Source organism: Marmota flaviventris, chromosome 5 (assembly GCF_047511675.1).
Source record: "Marmota flaviventris isolate mMarFla1 chromosome 5, mMarFla1.hap1, whole genome shotgun sequence".
Lineage (NCBI taxonomy): Eukaryota > Metazoa > Chordata > Mammalia > Rodentia > Sciuridae > Marmota > Marmota flaviventris.
Window position 1 is genome coordinate 3,705,807 of NC_092502.1, and position 18,635 is coordinate 3,724,441.

Here is an 18,635-nt window from a genome sequence, read left to right on the forward strand (position 1 = left end):
GGCAGCAGGAGAGAGCGGCAGCTCAGTGGGTTGGCTGATTTATTCCATACTTCAACCAAGTTCACTTTAAGCTAGCAAAGTCAGGTGAAATGACCAAGTTTTCTCTCCCATGGGCTTGGACCCTGGGGATCCATTAGAGAAAGAAGGACATGTAAGGCTTGAAGGAGGAAGGTTCTGTGCATCAGAGGCAGCAGTTCATCCTTCTGTCCCACTCTCCAGAAGTAAGTGTGGCATGTTTGAGTCTGTTTTACTGGAACAAGGGAAGAGCAGAGGGAGATGACTGAGCAAAGCAATAAGGAAGCAGCTCTCAAGGTGAGGAGCTCTGAGAGTTCAGCATAAGAGAATACTAGAGGTGGGAGCGCTGGGCACTGAGTGTGTTCTGAGAACTCCCTCCTGGTGCCTTTGGCTCCTCACATCAGGAGAGCTGGGTGAGATCCGGGCCACCTGCTCAGACTGAGCACTAAGTTGCTTAGCCTGGCAGAGTGTGAGCACAGCTTGGGGTTTAAACATTTTAAAGAACTCAATGGACTATTGGGTGGAAATGTTGTAAATAAAAACTGTTGCAAAAAACAACTACTTCTCTCAAAACCCATTCCCAGATTTCAGATGATGTAAGTCAAAATACTAAGTTGATTTGGGTTAGCTTTAACTAAGAAGATATTTTGGAGACCAGGTTTTCTTATCATAAGGAAACATTTATTTTGCACAAAGAATAGGCCATGCCATAACAAATTGTAAAACACAGGAGTCAGTTTAAATGTAAAATCAATTAGTGTGAACCTGTTGAAATTCCAGAATGTGATGATCTCTGGGAGTGTGATCTTCATTTCACTGGGTCTTAAAGTCTGAATTTCTGAGTCTTTCCCATTTCAAGGAGAAGAAAAGGGAGTGAGACCTACTCTGTGCTAAACACAGTGTTCAGATAATTGCATCATCCCAGATCTCAGCTGTGGTTGTTGGGAGTGAGTTAGCTGAGGCTCAGACAAACAATTGGCTTATTGGTCATGGGCTGATTGTCTGTACCTCTTTTTCAAGAACATTAAGTCTCATTGTATTAATTATTATTGCTTTTTTGTAACTTTTGCAAAATGAACTCAGCCACCTACACTTGCTGCAGTGATATGTGTTGGGTTCTTTCAAGTGAAGGATATTTCTTTCAACTCTAAGTATTTGAGCAGTATGCCCAGTAAAATGACAAAGGGAGACCATCATTCTGACACCCTTGTAGTCACAGAAGCAATATTCCCCAGGTTTTAGTGTAACCAAGAGAGTGGGGTTTCAAGAAATTCTGGCACATGAAATAAGGTGCAATACCCAATAAAGAAAGTTGCTGGTCATCCATGGAATTAGACCCTCATGTCTAACTCCCAGATCCTGACACTTCAATTACAGATGAATGGGAAGTAAATAATCTCATCCATTATCTGAAGTATGCAAGTTTTTAATTTAGTAAAAAAGATCACAATGTAGCAATCACTATCATCTTTTTGATGGTACTCTGAACTCTCTTCTGATGAGAATCTAAATGTAAACATATGTCTCCTTATTAAATAACTGGACCACAGAAGACATAAACTTACAGCCCGTTGTGTGATCAGGGCTTGGTACTGCCAGAGATGCTGGCACCTTTCTTCATGCAAAATGAAACCTGGACTAAACAAAGGAGTGGAGAAAGTACCACAGAAGGCCCTCATGCCCTAATATTCAGTGCACATATACTATACAATGATGTAAAAATAATATAAACTCACATATCATTAGTTTGAACATTCATACTAATTTATTTCAGAAAGTCATATTTAGTTCTCTGCTGAGAGCCTACTATGCAATAGCCCCTGAACCAGGTGGCAGAGACAGAGGATTCAATGGGTCCCACCCTGTCCTTTGGCAGCACCCAGCTGTGCTGATGTGCCCAGGCCTCAGGGGTCCTTGGCATGTTTGGGTTCCTTTGATAAACCCAGGGTAGCATCAGCTGCCCTCATTGCCCACTGCCCAGTCTCTCCCATGGATTACCCCCTCTTATCTCTCTGCTCAACCAGATCCTCCTGTGTGAGCTCCAGAAGGAGACCTGACCCCATGTCACACCCACTAGCCTCTCATCTGGTCCAGAACAGAGTCTGAGTCCTCATCCCTCCCTTCACAATTTTCCTGAAGTCTGAAACTTCCAGAGCCCTCTTGTCTCTGCTGCTGCCCTGATGACCCAGGCAGGCTCCCCCAGGACTGGTCCTGCTCCTCAGTCTGTGCAGAGTGGTCCAGAGCCTGAGGGCCCCTGCAGCACCTCCTTGGAGTGGTGCTCAGTGCTGCTGCCCAGCTGTCCCTCTGTCCTTCCTTCCTGCTCTATGGTTCTTGCTGTTACTAATGTCCACACAGCCCACAGCATGTGTCTGAGCTGCTGCTCTGTTGTCTGTGACACTCACTAAATATGAGCTCCAGACTGTGGAATCTTGTGTATTTTAACCACTAGAGCCAGGAGCACTGCCATCAATCATTGCATAATTCGAAGGACCATGTGTCACCTTGATGGGGATATTGTGTTCATCTTCTCTGTGAGGTCATGAAATTTTTTCCTAGTGTAGTTAGAAGCAGAGAAGCCGACTATCCTACCTCCCCAGTTGCCTTGTGATTCTGTGCTCCTTTTGGGTTCCTGACCATGCATATTTAATTCTCAGTGTGTCTCAATTAGATAGGCATCAAAAAGCTCTTCCATTTTTATGATAAACTCTCTTCCACATTTTTATTCATTTTTACCAGAGTTATATGTTGTGACAATTGATTTAAAGTTACTAAATATAAATAATGACAACAAACTCTTAATAGCTTTTCTTTCCTTTGGAAAATTAATAATGCAAATTGATTATACAATTAATACCTGGACATAATGTGGCATTAGTATTTCTGTAAGATGGAAAAACACAAAGATATGAAGTAGATAATCTCATATCAAGACTAGATAAATAAAGAAGTAAAAAACATAGACTGTAAATATAAATCATAATTTCTCCATATATGGGAGAATGAATGATAGAAAAACTAATTTCCTGGACTGGGATGACTCAGGATAAAAGAGAGGTTATTTAGAGTGAAATTACAGTTATAAATTCCCAAGTAAAGGCATGGGCACAAAAATGAAGACAATATTATTTAGGAAGGGAATATTGCTCATTTTATCTAACTTTGATTTTCACTCTAAATGATTAACACCTTTTACTTTAATGATTAACTCTGAAGATGAGAATTACAAACATGTTAGCTATAATTCCTAAGGAACCACTGCTCACATGCTTCCTACTTGCACAGCTCAGCATAAGATCCACCCTCCTGCCTGTACTGGGTAAGAACTAAACTACAGTACAGGGAGATAAAACCAACAGCCCAAGATCCATGTGCTCTTACCTCATCTCAAACATGTAATTAGGCATGATCTCTAAAGGAGATCAAGACTAATACAAATTGAATTGAACAAATTGTTCTGTACAGAGTAAGACATCTTCCAATGGATGACTAAATGCTTAAAAATACAATGTAGGCACACAGGCTCATAGTCTGATATGCAACATAACTTAATTTAAAAATGTTATCATTCACATCAATGAAGTCTATTGTATATATGTGTCAAATGAGGACACAAATGCCTGAATTTATAGAATTTGTGCTATGGATACATTATAATAAATTATGTAATATAAAGAATAATTAACAAAATTAGGGCATTTAAAGATTCCTATAGAAAAAAGAATATATGCAAATGTGTTTCTCATTTATCTATACCTATGCTACATGTCTATTACCATGATAGTTTTAACTGCTGCTTTGAAAAACAGGGTGAGTTTTGCCAGTAAATGGATGGAACTGGAGTCTATCATGCTAAGTGAAATAAGGGCAATCCCCCCAAACCAGAAGTCGAATGTTGTCTCTGATACATGGGTGCTAACACACAACAAGAGGACAGGGGAAGGATAAAAGATCAGTGGTTACACAATGGTGAGCCAAGAGAAGGGAGGGGAAGGGAATGGGAAAGACGTGGAATGAATCTGACCTAAGGCTGCTATGTGCACATCAGAATACACCACAGTGAGACTCCAACCTCATGTACAACCACAAGACTGGGATCCTGGAGAGAAGAAGATACACTCCATGTTTGTATAAATGAGTCAAATTAAACTCTGCATGTATAACTAAAAGAGGAAATAAAAAAATCAGGGTGAAAACTACTTTGCATGTTATTTGATTTGTCACTATTGTCATTTGTTATTTGCTTATATGAAGAATAAAATCATGCATGACTTACTTTGTTTGTTTTAGAGTTTGTAGGGCATCAACAATAGAATGTCCTCAGGGAAGAGCCACTATCCAGAACACATTTAAATTAGGGTGAATCTCACAGGACACACAACAAGTTTACCTACAAGAATTTTTGGATGGTGGCCCACTTCTAGGACCAGCAGAGCAGCTTCTGTTTAGGAGATAAGCAGCACAGCTCTGGGAGAAGACCCTGGCTTACTCAGCTGCAGCAGTGCCAGTGGGGAGGGGAGAGCAGGCACTAAAGGTGTGGAGGAGGCGAGGTCACTGAGGATGCAGACTCAAGCACACAGGGCACTTCTGCGCCCCACAGGCCATGTCTGTGGTGAACCTGAGTGCTGAGTTGGGGAGCTGGGAAAGCAGGATCCTGGCTTCCTCCAGGGCTGAGCCTGGTGCATAGTCCTAGGAAACTCCTGTTAGTAGTCATCAGGCAGGAAGGCTCCAGCTACCTCACTGGGTTTGACACAAGTGGTACTCGAGTTTATATCTTAAAACATAAGATATACATCTGTCTATGACTTGCTGAATTGGTTACCTGAGAGAACTGGGACTGGGACATTGAGTTTAGGTCTCAAAATCAATTCAACAAAAGCTACACTGTTGGAGAAAAATTAATCCCTTCTTTACAAACACTAATAAAGATGATTCCTTTTTCTTTTCCTTTTCTGTTTCATTTCAGGTTAAGTTCTTATTTTGTTTATATTTCAAAGAAATTAAAGGAGTGTGTTTCCATGGAGAAATGGAACCAAACTTCAAAGGATTTTATGTAGTTGGGGCTATTACCCCCAAACCAAACTGGCCTTCTTCTTTTGTTCCTTATTATATTTGCATTTGTTCTTGCCTTGGTGGGGAACTCCGGAATAACTGCCCTCATCTTCTTGGACCCCCGGCTCCACACCCCCATGTACTTTCTCCTCAGCCAGCTCTCCCTCATGGACCTGATGTACATCTCCTCCATTGTCCCTAAGATGGCATACAACTTCCTCTCTGGCCAGAGGAGCATCTCTTTCCTGGGCTGTGGTGTGCAAATGTTCTTCTTTATAACCATTGCCTGTTCTGAAGGCTTACTCCTGGCCTCCATGGCCTATGACCGCTTTGTGGCCATCTGCCACCCCCACCACTATCCTGTCCGCATGAGTAAAAGAAAGTGTTTGAAGATGATCATAGGAACCTGGATACTGGGGTCCATTCACTCTCTGGCATATACCACCTATACCCTTCATCTTCCTTACTGCAGGTCTAGGGCCATCAATCATTTCTTCTGTGAGGTCCCATCCATGATGCCTCTGGTCTGTATGGACACCTGGATCTTTGAGTATATTCGGTTTTTAAGTACAGGCCTGTTTCTCCTCCTTCCTTTCCTTGGCATCACGGCCTCCTATGGACGGATCCTTTTTGCTGTCTTCCACATGCGCTCAAAAGAGGGGAGAAGAAAGGCCTTCACCACGTGCTCCACACATTTAACCGTGGTGACATTTTACTATGCTCCTTTTGTCTACACTTATCTCCGTCCCAAGAATGTCCGCTCACCAACAGAAGATAAGAACCTGGCTGTCTTCTACACCACCCTAACCCCCATGCTCAATCCCATTGTCTACAGCCTGAGGAACAAGGAGGTGCTGGGGGCCATGAGGAGAGTGTGGGGGATGCTCTCCTCCAGGAAAAAATGAGAATGGCTATCCCTGCTTCTCTGCATTGCTTTTATTTTTTTTGCAGACTGTAAATCTCTAGAGCAATGCTGACCTTTAGATGTATAATATGATCCACACATATAACTAGATTTCTACTGAGATATTCATCAGTTAAAATTCATTAGATGATATATTGATTACTATATATAACTATAATAATTATTATATATTTGGTTAAAATGTTACAATTAATATGAATAATATCAATTAATTAATTTCACATTATACTATATTATATATAGTATCTTGTTTCATAGAGTAATAATAATACAATATTGGTACTCTTATTGATATTTATCATTTATACATATCTTACATGAATTATTACTGTGCTTGTATATATAATTTTATTCTAATTTTGCTCAGCGTTGTGTCAATTATATAAACCATAGCAACTTGAACTTTTCAAATATCAAGTGTCCCAATGTCACATGTGGCCAGTGTCAACTAAAGTTAGTACCTTTTGGTAACTTCGGTCCTCTCCTTTAGGACCTAATGTGCCTTGTTGTTCTCTGTTCCCTGTTCTTGGGATAAACAATTGTACTCCAAACTCTTAAAAATAGCCATTTGTTTTTCTTGTAAAAGTTAGTTTTAATACTTGCAGAAATAAATAAGTTGAAGTGGTTCCTAGAATTCACCATTATTACAGCTCTAATTATTCTCCTTGCAATATAATATGGAAAAATGTTCTTTCTTTCATGGGGACGAAATAATACTGTTCTCTTTTATGAATTCTTTGACAAATTATTTGCATGTAACAGGGTAGAGGAGAGTGTGGCTTTGGAGTCATGAATCAAAACCACCAGAGATCAAGCAAGAAGCAGTTACCATGTCTATATACTCCGGCGGTAGCTAAGCAGATTACACACAGCCACCAATGCAATTTCTGGCCAATTGTCCTTGCAGCATCCAATCAAGGAGCATGCCATAGAACAAGCGCTGGGATCATAATACGTGGCCTCACACCCAGGTCTGTGAGTAACTGAATCACAGAGATTTGAAGATCTACTCAAGAGCACACCGGATCCTAGGGTAGGAGTTGGGGACCAAGGGGGAGAGTCCTGCAGAGCCCAGGTCATGCAGCATTCACTGAAGCACAGATGTTCTCCCTACAAACTCCTCCCTTGAATCAAAGTGATTCTTGAATAAAGACCATTACAAAGTGAGTCTGATGTTATTAAACATTGTCTGACTATCTGCCAGGTGCACACACGGTGGGGATTTTATAATAGAGCCTCCTAAAGTTGATTTTGCAGGAAGTTTTCTAAGAAATCTGATTGGACTTTGAAGCCTCTAAATGAAATGAACTAATAAAGATAGATTTAACACATACACAAAAAATGCCTTCCTCTAAGGTATTCACCACTCTTTATTGTGCTTTGCAGAATTTGGAATGACTTCTTCTCTTCTCTACCTGAGATATCATGAGGGTCCTGACCTTTCAGAATAAACCAGGTGCAGGTCACTTTTATCAGGAAGCTTTAGGTAATAGATTCCATAGAGCCAGAATAAGTCCTTCAGAAAGCTGATCACAGCTCTGTGCCCATCTGTAGGAGGAATGACTGTGTATGAACCTCAGCTAGAGATGACACAAAAAAGTGTTCATTAGAATAAATGTTTTGTGTCTACTATGACATCTATAACCCAAATTGCCACCTATGTAGGAATGGTGAGGTCAGCATTTAACATCATCACTAGCAATAGGAAACTGTGAACTAGATCAGACATTCAACAGCAGGAATCTACCACATCATCCAATGTATTAATAATGCCAACAACATGTATGGGGTAGGAATTACATAAACTATATAATTTTTTCAGATACTGGAATTATAGTTTGTTAATTGCAAAGAAGATAGTGTAGGAAGGCAAAAGAAAGTTTGGAATTTGTGAAAAGTGTACAGAGGGGGGTAGAGATAGGAAGCAGATAATGGCTGTTAAAAAGGAAGAAAAAATAACTTAGAGTAATAAAATATTAAAAGAGAGGCAGAGAAAAAACAGAAAAAATTAGTTATTACTGGGGGAATAGAGTGAAGACAGTGCAGTAAGAGGAGCAAAAGCCAAAAAAAGTTTGGAACAAAGAAATAAGTTTACATTATTACAACTCAATCCCACCAATAATTTTACCCCACCTACATCAAACCATGGTTACCTAGTAAATGGGTAAAGAAGAAAGCAATCAAAGAGAAAGAAAATCATTATATATGTGTGTGTGTGTGTATATATATATATATATATATATATATATATACACACACACAATGTATATGTATATATATACACAATGTACATGTATATATATATACAATGTTTCATTATATATATATATATATATATTATATACACACACATATCTATTCAAACATACACAAACATATATTTGAACACATATATATGTATATAGATATACTTGAACCTCTGAGAAGTAGAGCACAAGCACACACACACACACACACACACACACACAAATGCAGAATTTAAAAAGTAAAGAAAGACTAAATTAAGTTGAAAAAATTTTTTTAAAATGGTTTTATATATGAAATAAATTTAAAAAAACTTAGTGGGAAATAAAGGGTTTGTTTCTGCCAAGGCAGACTAAAGCACTGGCAAAGATGGATTTTTGTCCTTTCACTAATTGGGGGCTGGGCTGTTAAATCCAAGTCTTGGGTCATAGTCAGCTGTTGTGGCTAGGATCCAAAGTCGTAGCTCTTCTAATAAATGAATTCAGCAAAGTGGCAGGATATAAAATCAACACACATAGATCAAAGGCATTCCTGTATATCAGGGACAAACCCTCTGAAATGGAAATGAGGACAACCACTCCATTCACAATATCTCCAAAAAAAATAAAATACTTGGGAATCAACCTAACAAAAGAGGTGAAAGACTTATACAATGAAAACTAGAGAACCCTAAGAGAGAGAAATAGAAGATCTTAGAAGATGGAAAAATATACCCTGTTCATGGATAGGCAGAACTAACATCATCAAAATGGCGATATTACCAAAAGTTCTCTATAGGTTTAATGCAATGCCAATCAAAATCCCAACGGCATTTCTTGTAGAAATAGAGAAAGCAATCATGAAATTCATATGGAAAAATAAAAGACCCAGAATAGCAAAAACACTGCTAAGCAGGAAGTGTGAATCAGGCAGTATAGCGATACCAGACTTCAAACTATACTACAGAGCAATAGTAACAAAAACAGCATGGTACTGGTACCAAAACAGGCGGGTGGACCAATGGTACAGAATAGAGGACACAGAAACCAATCCACAAAACTACAACTATCTTATATTTGATAAAGGGGCTAAAAGCATGAAATGGAGGAAGGATAGCATCTTCAACAAATGGTGCTGGGAAAACTGGAAATCCATACGCAACAAAATGAAACTGAATCCCTTTCTCTCGCCATGCACAAAAGTTAATTCAAAATGGATCAAGGAGCTTGATATCAAATCAGAGACACGCCGTCTGATAGAAGAAAAAGTTGGTTACAATCTACGTACGGTGGGGTCGGGCTCCAAATTCCTCAATAGGACACCCATAGCACAAAAGTTAATAACTAGAATCAACAAATGGGACTTACTCAAACTAAAAAGTTTTTTCTCATCAAAAGAAACAATAAGAGAGGTAAATAGGGAGCCTACATCCTGGGAACAAATCTTTACTCCTCACACTTCAGATAGAGCCCTAATATCCAGAGTATACAAAGAACTCAAAAAATTAGACAATAAGAGAACAAACAACCCAATCAACAAATGGGCCAAGGACCTGAACAGACACTTCTCAGAGGAGGACATACAATCAATCAACAAGTACATGAAAAAATGCTCACCATCTCTAGCAGTCAGAGAAATGCAAATCAAAACCACCCTTACATACCATCTCACTCCAGTAAGATTGGCAGCCATTAGGAAGTCAAACAACAATAAGTGCTGGTGAGGATGTGGGGAAAAGGGTACACTTGTACATTGCTGGTGGGACTGCAAATTGGTGCAGCCAATTTGGAAAGCAGTATGGAGATTTCTTGGAAAGCTGGGAATGGAGCCACCATTTGACCCAGCTATTCCCCTTCTCAGTCTATTCCCTAAAGACCTAAAAAGAGCATGCTACAGGGACACTGCTACATCCATGTTCATAGCAGCACAATTCACAATAGCTAGACTGTGGAACCAACCTAGATGCCCTTCAATAGATGAATGGATAAAAAAAAATGTGGCATTTATACACAATGGAGTATTACTCTGCATTAAAAAATGACAAAATCATAGAATTTGCAGGAAAATGGATGGCATTAGAGCAGATTATGCTAAGCAAAACTAGCCAATCCCTAAAAAACAAATGCCAAATGTCTTCTTTGATATAAGGAGAGTAACTAAGAACAGAGTAGGGACGAAAAGCAGGAGAAGAAGATTAACATTAAATAGGGATGAGAGGTGGGAGGGAAAGGGAGAGAGAAGGGAAGTTGCATGGAAATGGAAGGAGACCCTCATGGTTATACAAAAGTACATACAAGAGGAAGTGAGGGGAAAGGGAAAAATAATACAAGGGCGAGAAATGAATGACAGTAGAGGGGGTAGAGAGAGAAGAGGGGAGGGGAGGGGAGGGGAGGGGGGATAGTAGAGGATAGGAAAGGCAGCAGAACACAACAGACACTAGTATGGCAATATGTAAATCAATGGATGTGTAACTGATGTGATTCTGCAATCTGTAAAAATGGGAGTTCATAACCCACTTGAATCAAAGTGTGAAATATGATATATCAAGAAATTTGTAATGTTTTGAACAACCAACAATAAAAAAATTAAAAAAAAAGAAAATTCAGCATGGATAGTTAAAAAAAAACAAAACAAAGTCATAGCTCTTAGCTTGCTGTTTCCCAGTGTAGAATAAAATAGATTGGGGATTGCTAGAAAATTGTGTACTCCAGTAGAGGAGGTGGGGTAGAGTTCTAATTCAGAAGTTCTGGTTGTTGGAATTTAGTCTTGGCTGGCCTTTGGAGCTCTGTAGGTGGGTGCTTTAGGTTTGATCCCATCCCTTATTCCTGGGAGTTATCCATTTTTGCTGGATTTCTGTTCTCAGGGCCTTTCATAAATTCCACTCTTAGAGTGCAGATTCTAATCCTCCACAGACTTTACATTCACCATTCTGGATGTGAACTACTCAGAACCAGCCCCTGGGCTGCAGATGCTCCAGTGTGACCATTATTGGTGTCTTCCCAATGGCTGTTATGAGATGCCAGCAATAAAGAGAACCCTCTCTTTTTGGTATCTGGAGGCTGGATGACCTGCTATGGCCAGAAAAATGGTCCTTCAGAATAAAAGTTGAAAAAAAAAGCTTCCTACGTACAGCTGAAATTAAATTAATATAATTGCTTAGCGTGTACTACAAAACATGATCTTTCAGCTTACAAACATTCCAGGCCACTCCACAAAAATAAACTGAATTTTTTTCCCCAAAATAATTGTAATTAAAATTATCCTCTAACATTTGCTAAGAATGACTGACACCTCTTGGTCCTTACATGTTGACTTTCCTTTATGCATCTAGTAGTTACGCAACATGTAATAAGGAAAAGGAAAGCCTCATCTGGCAGACATGGTCTTATCCATGAGTAGGAGTGTCTACGTGAAATGTAAGTCAATTATTAACAAAGACTTGACTTATGCCCAATATTATGATCTATTTTAGAATTGGTTCCATGTGTCTCCAAAAAAAAAAAATGAATTCAGTTTCCAGTGAATGAAATGTTCTACAGATGTCTGCTAGGTTCATGTGACTAAAAGTATTTTTAGTTCTGAAGAGCCATTACCTAGTTTATATCTAGATAACTTATCTATTGGAGAAAGCATGTTAAATCACCCAGTAGTGTATTATTGTGGTCTATTTAATTTGTCATATTGAAAAGATGTGTTTTATCTACATATGTACATCAACATTTGGATCATAAATACTTACAATCATAATCTTTCTTTTTGGATAATTTCTTTAATAAGCAGAAAGTGTATCTCCTGATCATTTTTGGTTTAAAATCTACTTTGATATGAGTAGCAATGCCTGTTTGCTTTTGGTTTTGTTTGCTTCACATATCTCTTCCACCCTTTCACCTTCACTCTGTGGGTATCTTTGTCTTTAAGGTGAGTCTCTTGTTAAAACATACTGAGGGTGGTCTGTTGTTGTTTTGTTTTGTTTCTTGTAAAACCACTCTGCCAATCTAAGTCTTCCACTAGAATGCGTAGACCATTTATATTCAATATTATTATAGAGAGATGATTTGTATTTTCTGCCAATTTGATTTATTTCTAATGGTTAATTCAGATTTGATTCTTATAATTGACTTTCTTCTAGTAGAATTGGATCCTAGGATGGTTCTGATTTCTATTTTTCATTTCTTTAGGATGAAATATTTCAACATATAATTTGGGAATGCAATCTTAGTCGCTGTGAATTGTTTTTATTTCTACTTGTCATGGAAAACTTTTATTTCATCTTCAAGCTTGATAGGTAGTTTTTCTCGGTATGACATTCTTGTTGGACACCTGTTTTTACTCTCTGGGCAAGAAAATCAGTTGAAATCCTGATTGGCTTGCCTGTAAATGTGATCTGTATTCTTCTCTTGTGGCTTTTAAAACTATATCCTTATTATATCTTTTAGGCATTTTTATTTTAAAGTGGATTTTTTCAATCTTTCTGATTCAGGATTCTAAATATACCTTGCATTTGAATTTCAATCTCATTCCTAAAGTTTGGATTTTTTTGCTATTATTTGATTGAAAAGCTTGTGCATTCCTTTAGTTGTCTTTGTTTCTTAAGGATTCTAAATAGTTTTTATTTGTGTGCATTCGTTTTAGATATGTATGACAATAGAGTTCATTTTGACATAATTATAAGAACATAAATATAATTTGTTCTAATTCAGTCACCAGTACTTCCCCTACTTGCCCCGCCCCCTTACAATCCCCCATTTCCTTCCCTCTACTCCACTGATCTTTCTGTTTCTTCATTAAGTAATTTCAAAATTGCTGTCTTGTGGATGTACGTGGTGATGAGATTCACTATGGTATGTTTATATAAGCATACCTTAATGTAATAAAATTAAAAATCAATGATACATTAAAAATCAGAAACTATAATAAGACCTGGAGATTATATAATGTGCCTTTGAATGATAAATGGATAGCAGAATTAATCAGGTGAGAAATTAGAAAATACTGAGCAATAAATGAGATTAGTGAAACAATTTATCAAAATCTCTACGAAGGTATAAATGCAGGTCTAAGCGGAAAATTCATGTCATTGAGTTTGAAAGACACCAAATAAATAATCTAACTTTACAACTCTGGGACATAAAAAAAGACCAAACCAACACCATATTCAGTAGAAAACAGGTAATAATTGAAAGGAGAGACAAAAACTATGAAATTAAGATTTAAAAAACGGTTGATGAAAGAAAGAGTTGGTTTTTTGATTAATGAACTTTTAGCCAAACTAACTAAAAACAAGAAGGAATGACTCAATTTCAAAATCTAACATAAAAAAGAAATATCACCACAGACACTACTGAAATCCAGAGGATCATCAGAAACTATTTTGAAAAAACTTATACTCTAAGAAGTTGGAAAATACTGAAGACATGGAAACATTCCTAGACACATACGACCTTCTTAAATTGAGCCTGAAAGATACAGAAAAACTAAGTAGACTAATATCAAGCAATGAGATTGAAGCACAGAACAACAGCCTTTTAAAAGACAAACTGCTGGACTGGATGGGTTCCCACAGTAGTTCTACCAGACCTTAAAGTTAAAATAATCCAATCCTCCTCAAACTGTTCCATAAATAGAAAGAGAGGAAACACTACCAGTTCATTCTATGGAGCCAGTATCACCCTGACACCAAAACCAGACAAAGACACATCAAGAAAAGAAAACTTTAGAAGCATGCACTTAGTAAACACACATGAAAAATCCCCCAATAAAATAAAATATGACTAAATCACATGGAAAATCACATTAAGGCCACCATGAACAAGTTTTACCCCAGTTATGCCGGTTTGGTTCTACACACAAATCAATAAATATAATCCACCACATAAGTGGAATTAAGGACAATTATTACATAATCACCTCAATAAATGCAGAAAAAGCATTCAACAAATCCAGAATTCATTAATGTTGAATATGTGGAAAAAACTTACCACAACAGTGAAAGGAATACAAGATATTTATCTCCACAGTTTAAAGGAAATGAATGAAAAATCCGATGCCAACATCATACTGAATGGAAAAAAAAATAAGGATTTTCTGTAAAATCAGGAGCATGGCAAGAATGGACACTCTTACATCTATTATTCCACATGTGTCTTGAATCTGTTTCAGGAGACATGACACAAGACAAGGAAACTGAGACTATACAAATAGGTAAGAAATAATTCATATGATCTATTTGCTGATGACATGTTCCTATATCTAGAAGACCCTTCAAACTCCACTAGAAGACTTCTAACACAGATAAATACATTCAGCAAAGTTGCCAGACACAAGAACAAAATGCATAAACAATTGTTTTACTATAGTCTGATAATGAATCTGATGAGAAAGAAATCAGGAACACTATCCCATTCACAAGAATTTCAAAAACAAATACTTTAGAATGAATTCAATCAAGAGGCTGAAGGATCTCTGCAATGAAAACTACAAACACTAAAGAAAGAAATTCCAGAAGACATTGACAATGGAAAGACTGCCCTTCTTGGGTAGGTAGTATTAAAATGGTCAAAATGGCCATACTTCCAAAGGCAATATACAGATTCAATGGAACCCAAAACAAAATAACAATGACATTTTTCAAAGAACAAAAGAAAATGGCCCTAAAATTCTCTTGGAAGAATAAAAATCCCAGAGTACACAAAGCCATCCTTCACAAAAGTAGTGGTGCAGGAACTTTCACAATATAAAATCTTCAATTATACAACAGAACTATACAAAATCCACATAATATTGGTCTCAAAACAGGTATGAAGAACAATTGAATAAGATAGAAGACACAGAGACAACTGACATACACAAAGTCATCAGATACTTGACAAAGTTCCCAAAAGCATTGGAGAAAAGACAGACTGTTTAACAAAAATGGTGGGAAACCTGGATGTCCATTTGAAGAAGAATGAAACTAGATCCCTACTCTATACAAAAACCAACTCTTAAGTGCAATAAATATCAAAGAAATACACCAGAAACTTTGCAAAGGTAGAATAAAACATAGGGTGAACACTCCAAAGCATCAGCACAGGTATTAACTTTCTTAAAAAGAAAATTAAAGCTCAAGTAATAAAAGCAACAGTCAATCAGTGGGACAGCATCAAGTTAAAAAGTTCTACACATAAAAAAAAAAAAGAAAAGAAAAAAAAAGTATGAAGAGACAGCCTGCAAAAAGAGAGAAAATATTCACCAGCCATTCTTCTAAAATCCAAAATATCTACCACAAAAAGCAAAAAGCCAAATGGATTAATGGGTAAAGAACCAAACAGACATTTCTCAAAAGTAGATATAGAATGGCCAAAAAATACATGAAAAAGAAAGTTTCACATCCATAAGAATCTAGGAAATTGAAATTAAAACCACAATGAAAATTCATGTCACTCCAATCAGAAAGGGCATTATCAAGAATATAAGTAATAATAAATGCTGGTGATGATATGGGGAAAATGCACTCATGCATTGTTAATGGGACTGCAAATTAATGAAACCAACTTAAAAGCTGTGTGGAAGTTCATCAAAAGTCTATAGGAAAATCAATGATTATAGCGGGAAAATACACAATGCCCATATTATAAGAACAACTAAGGAGCCTCTCAAGAGATGAATAAATAAAGGAAATGTGCTATACATACACAATGAAGTTTTACTCAGCCATAAAGAAGAATGAAGTTATGGCTTTTGACAGTAAATTGATGAAACAAGAAAACATCATACTCTGTGAAAAAGACAGACTCAGAAAGTCAAAGGGTGAATATTTTCTTCATATATGATGAGAACCAGGTCACAGTTAAGTCCCACAGGTGACATGAAATGTATCCTTCCCTGGTGTACCAGTCTGTGGTTTGCAGGACAGGAAGAGATCATCCTGTCTGTCACTGCTACCCATGCAACAGGGAGCAAACATCTGCATGCATACTTCCATGGAGTTCCCAGAACATCCCTCCAGTTGGTCTTTTTTAAAGAGTTGACAACTGTCAGGGTTGGTGGCACATGCCTGTCATCCCAGCAGCTTAGGAGGCTGAGGGAGCAGAATCACAAGTTTAAAGCCAGCCTCAGCAATTTAGCAAGGCCCAGAGCAACCTAGTCAGATCCTGTCTCAAAATAAAACATAGAAAAAGGGCTGAGGATGTGGCACATTGTTTAAGCATCACTAGGTTCAGCCTCTTATACCAAAAACTAAAAACAAAAACATTGACAAGAAAGAAAAGTGTGAAGAGATTTTTCCATTTTGATCTCCTAGTCAGTGTTTGGAGCTTCCTGGTAGAAACCACTGTGATTCCAAATCCTCATTTTATTACAAAACCTCAAAGTCAAACTTTACTTTAGGAGAATTGCTTTCTTCATTCGCATTTTCACAATGGTTTTCATGGAGAAATGGAACCAAACTTCAAATGATTTCATTTTGTTGGGGCTGTTACCCCCAAACCAAACTGGCCTACTTCTCTTACTCCTGATCATCTTTATGTTTGTTCTCGCCTGTTTGGGGAACTCAGGGATGACTGCCCTCATCTTCTTGGACCCCGGCTCCACACCCCCATGTACTTTCTCCTCAGCCAGCTCTCCCTCATGGACCTGATGTACATCTCCTCCACTGTCCCCAAAATGGTGTACAACTTTCTCTCTGGCCAGAAAAGTATCTCCTTCTTGAGTTGTGGTGTACAAAGCTTCTTTTTTGTGACCATGGCAAGTTCTGAAGGCTTACTCCTCGCCATGATGGCCTATGACCGCTTTGTGGCCATCTGTCACCCCCTCCATTATCACATATATATGAGCAAAAGAATGTGTGTGAAGATGATCTTGGGGTCCTGGACACTAGGTTCCCTCAATGGCCTAGTCCACACTGTGTATGCTCTTCATCTTCCATACTGCAGGTCCAGGACCATCAGTCACTTCTACTGTGACATCCCAGGCATGTTGCTTCTTGTCTGTACGGACACCTGGGTCTATGAGTACATGATTTTTTTTAGTGCAGTCCTGGTCCTCCTCCTTCCTTTCCTTGGAATCACTTTGTCCTATGGACGGGTAATTTTTGCTGTCTTTCACATGCGCTCAAAAGAGGGAAGAAGAAAGGCCTTCACTACATGCTCCACACATTTAACTGTTGTGATATTTTACTATGCTCCTTTTGCCTTCACTTATCTCCGTCCCAAGAATGTCCGCTCACCAGAAGAAGATAAGAACCTGGCTGTCTTCTACACCATCCTCACCCCCATGCTCAATCCCATCATCTACAGCCTGAGGAACAAGGAGGTGCTGGGGGCCATGAGAAGAGTGTGTGGGATGTTCTCCTCCAGGAAGAAATGAGCACGGCCATCCCTGCTCCTCTGTATGGCTTCTCTCCATGCAGACTGGACCTCTCTAGAGCACTGCTGACTTATAGATGTATGTTATTCCATATATATAATTCGATTTCTAGTAACATGTTTAAATGTGATATTAAATTATATATTATTATATGTACATTAATGATTAATATATTTAATTGAAAACTCAATGATAACATTGACAATGTTGATATTCTCCTATTATATGTAATATACAATATGCTCTTTGTTCACATAATATTTTAAAATAATTATAAACGGATATTGAAATATTATTTCTATTTTTGACATTATACTCTTGCTGTGCTTGTATCCTGTGTTTTTATTTCATGTTTTCCAGCACTGCATGTTTTTAGAGTTATATCCTGTTAGCAGCTTGCACTGTGTACATTTCAAATTTCCCACAACATGGGGCCTGGGTCTCCAAATATCCAGCACTTCTGGGTGGCTAGTAGTCCTCTCCTTCAGGATCACATATGACTTATTATTATTGGGACAAGGAATTATACTCTTAACACAGCTATTTCACGTGAATGTGGTGCCTAAAATCACAAATTGGGAGGTTGAGGCAGGAGGATTGCACATTCGAAGGCAGCCTTATCAACTTAGCATGGCTTTCAGAATCTTATGCAGACGTGTCTCAAAATAAAAACAAAACAAAAAAATAAATAAATGGGCTGGGGATGTAGCTTAGTGGTTAAGCACCCTGGATTTAATCCCCAGTACCAATGGGGGAAAAAGTCAAAAATAACAACAACAATAAGAAGTTTGTATTCTTCTAACATTTAGTTTTATCTTTTGTAGAGATACTGAAATCCAAATGGCTCCTAGGAAGCACAATTATTCACATCTGTAATCTTTCTCCAGGCACATAATACATAAAGAAGCTCTTTCTGCTACATGTACCAAGGCCACAGTTTTCTCTCTTTGCCTTTTTCATATTCTGTGATTGTGTATTTGCCACGTTCCTTGCTTTCACTAAAAAATTATCCTTGACATTTGTTATCAGTGGCTCATCTGAGCTGCACATAGGGTCTCCGATTCCCTAAAATCTAAGT

General features: G+C 38.0%; 2 pseudogenes; both read left to right on the plus strand.

Annotated features, from left to right (window-relative positions):
• The first annotated feature begins 5,030 nt into the window (after nucleotides 1–5,030).
• On the plus strand, nucleotides 5,031–5,969 carry LOC139705828 (olfactory receptor 2L13-like; annotated as a pseudogene).
• A 10,650-nt stretch (nucleotides 5,970–16,619) lies between these two features.
• Nucleotides 16,620–17,557, plus strand: LOC114082277 (olfactory receptor 2L13-like; annotated as a pseudogene).
• Nucleotides 17,558–18,635: the final 1,078 nt, after the last annotated feature.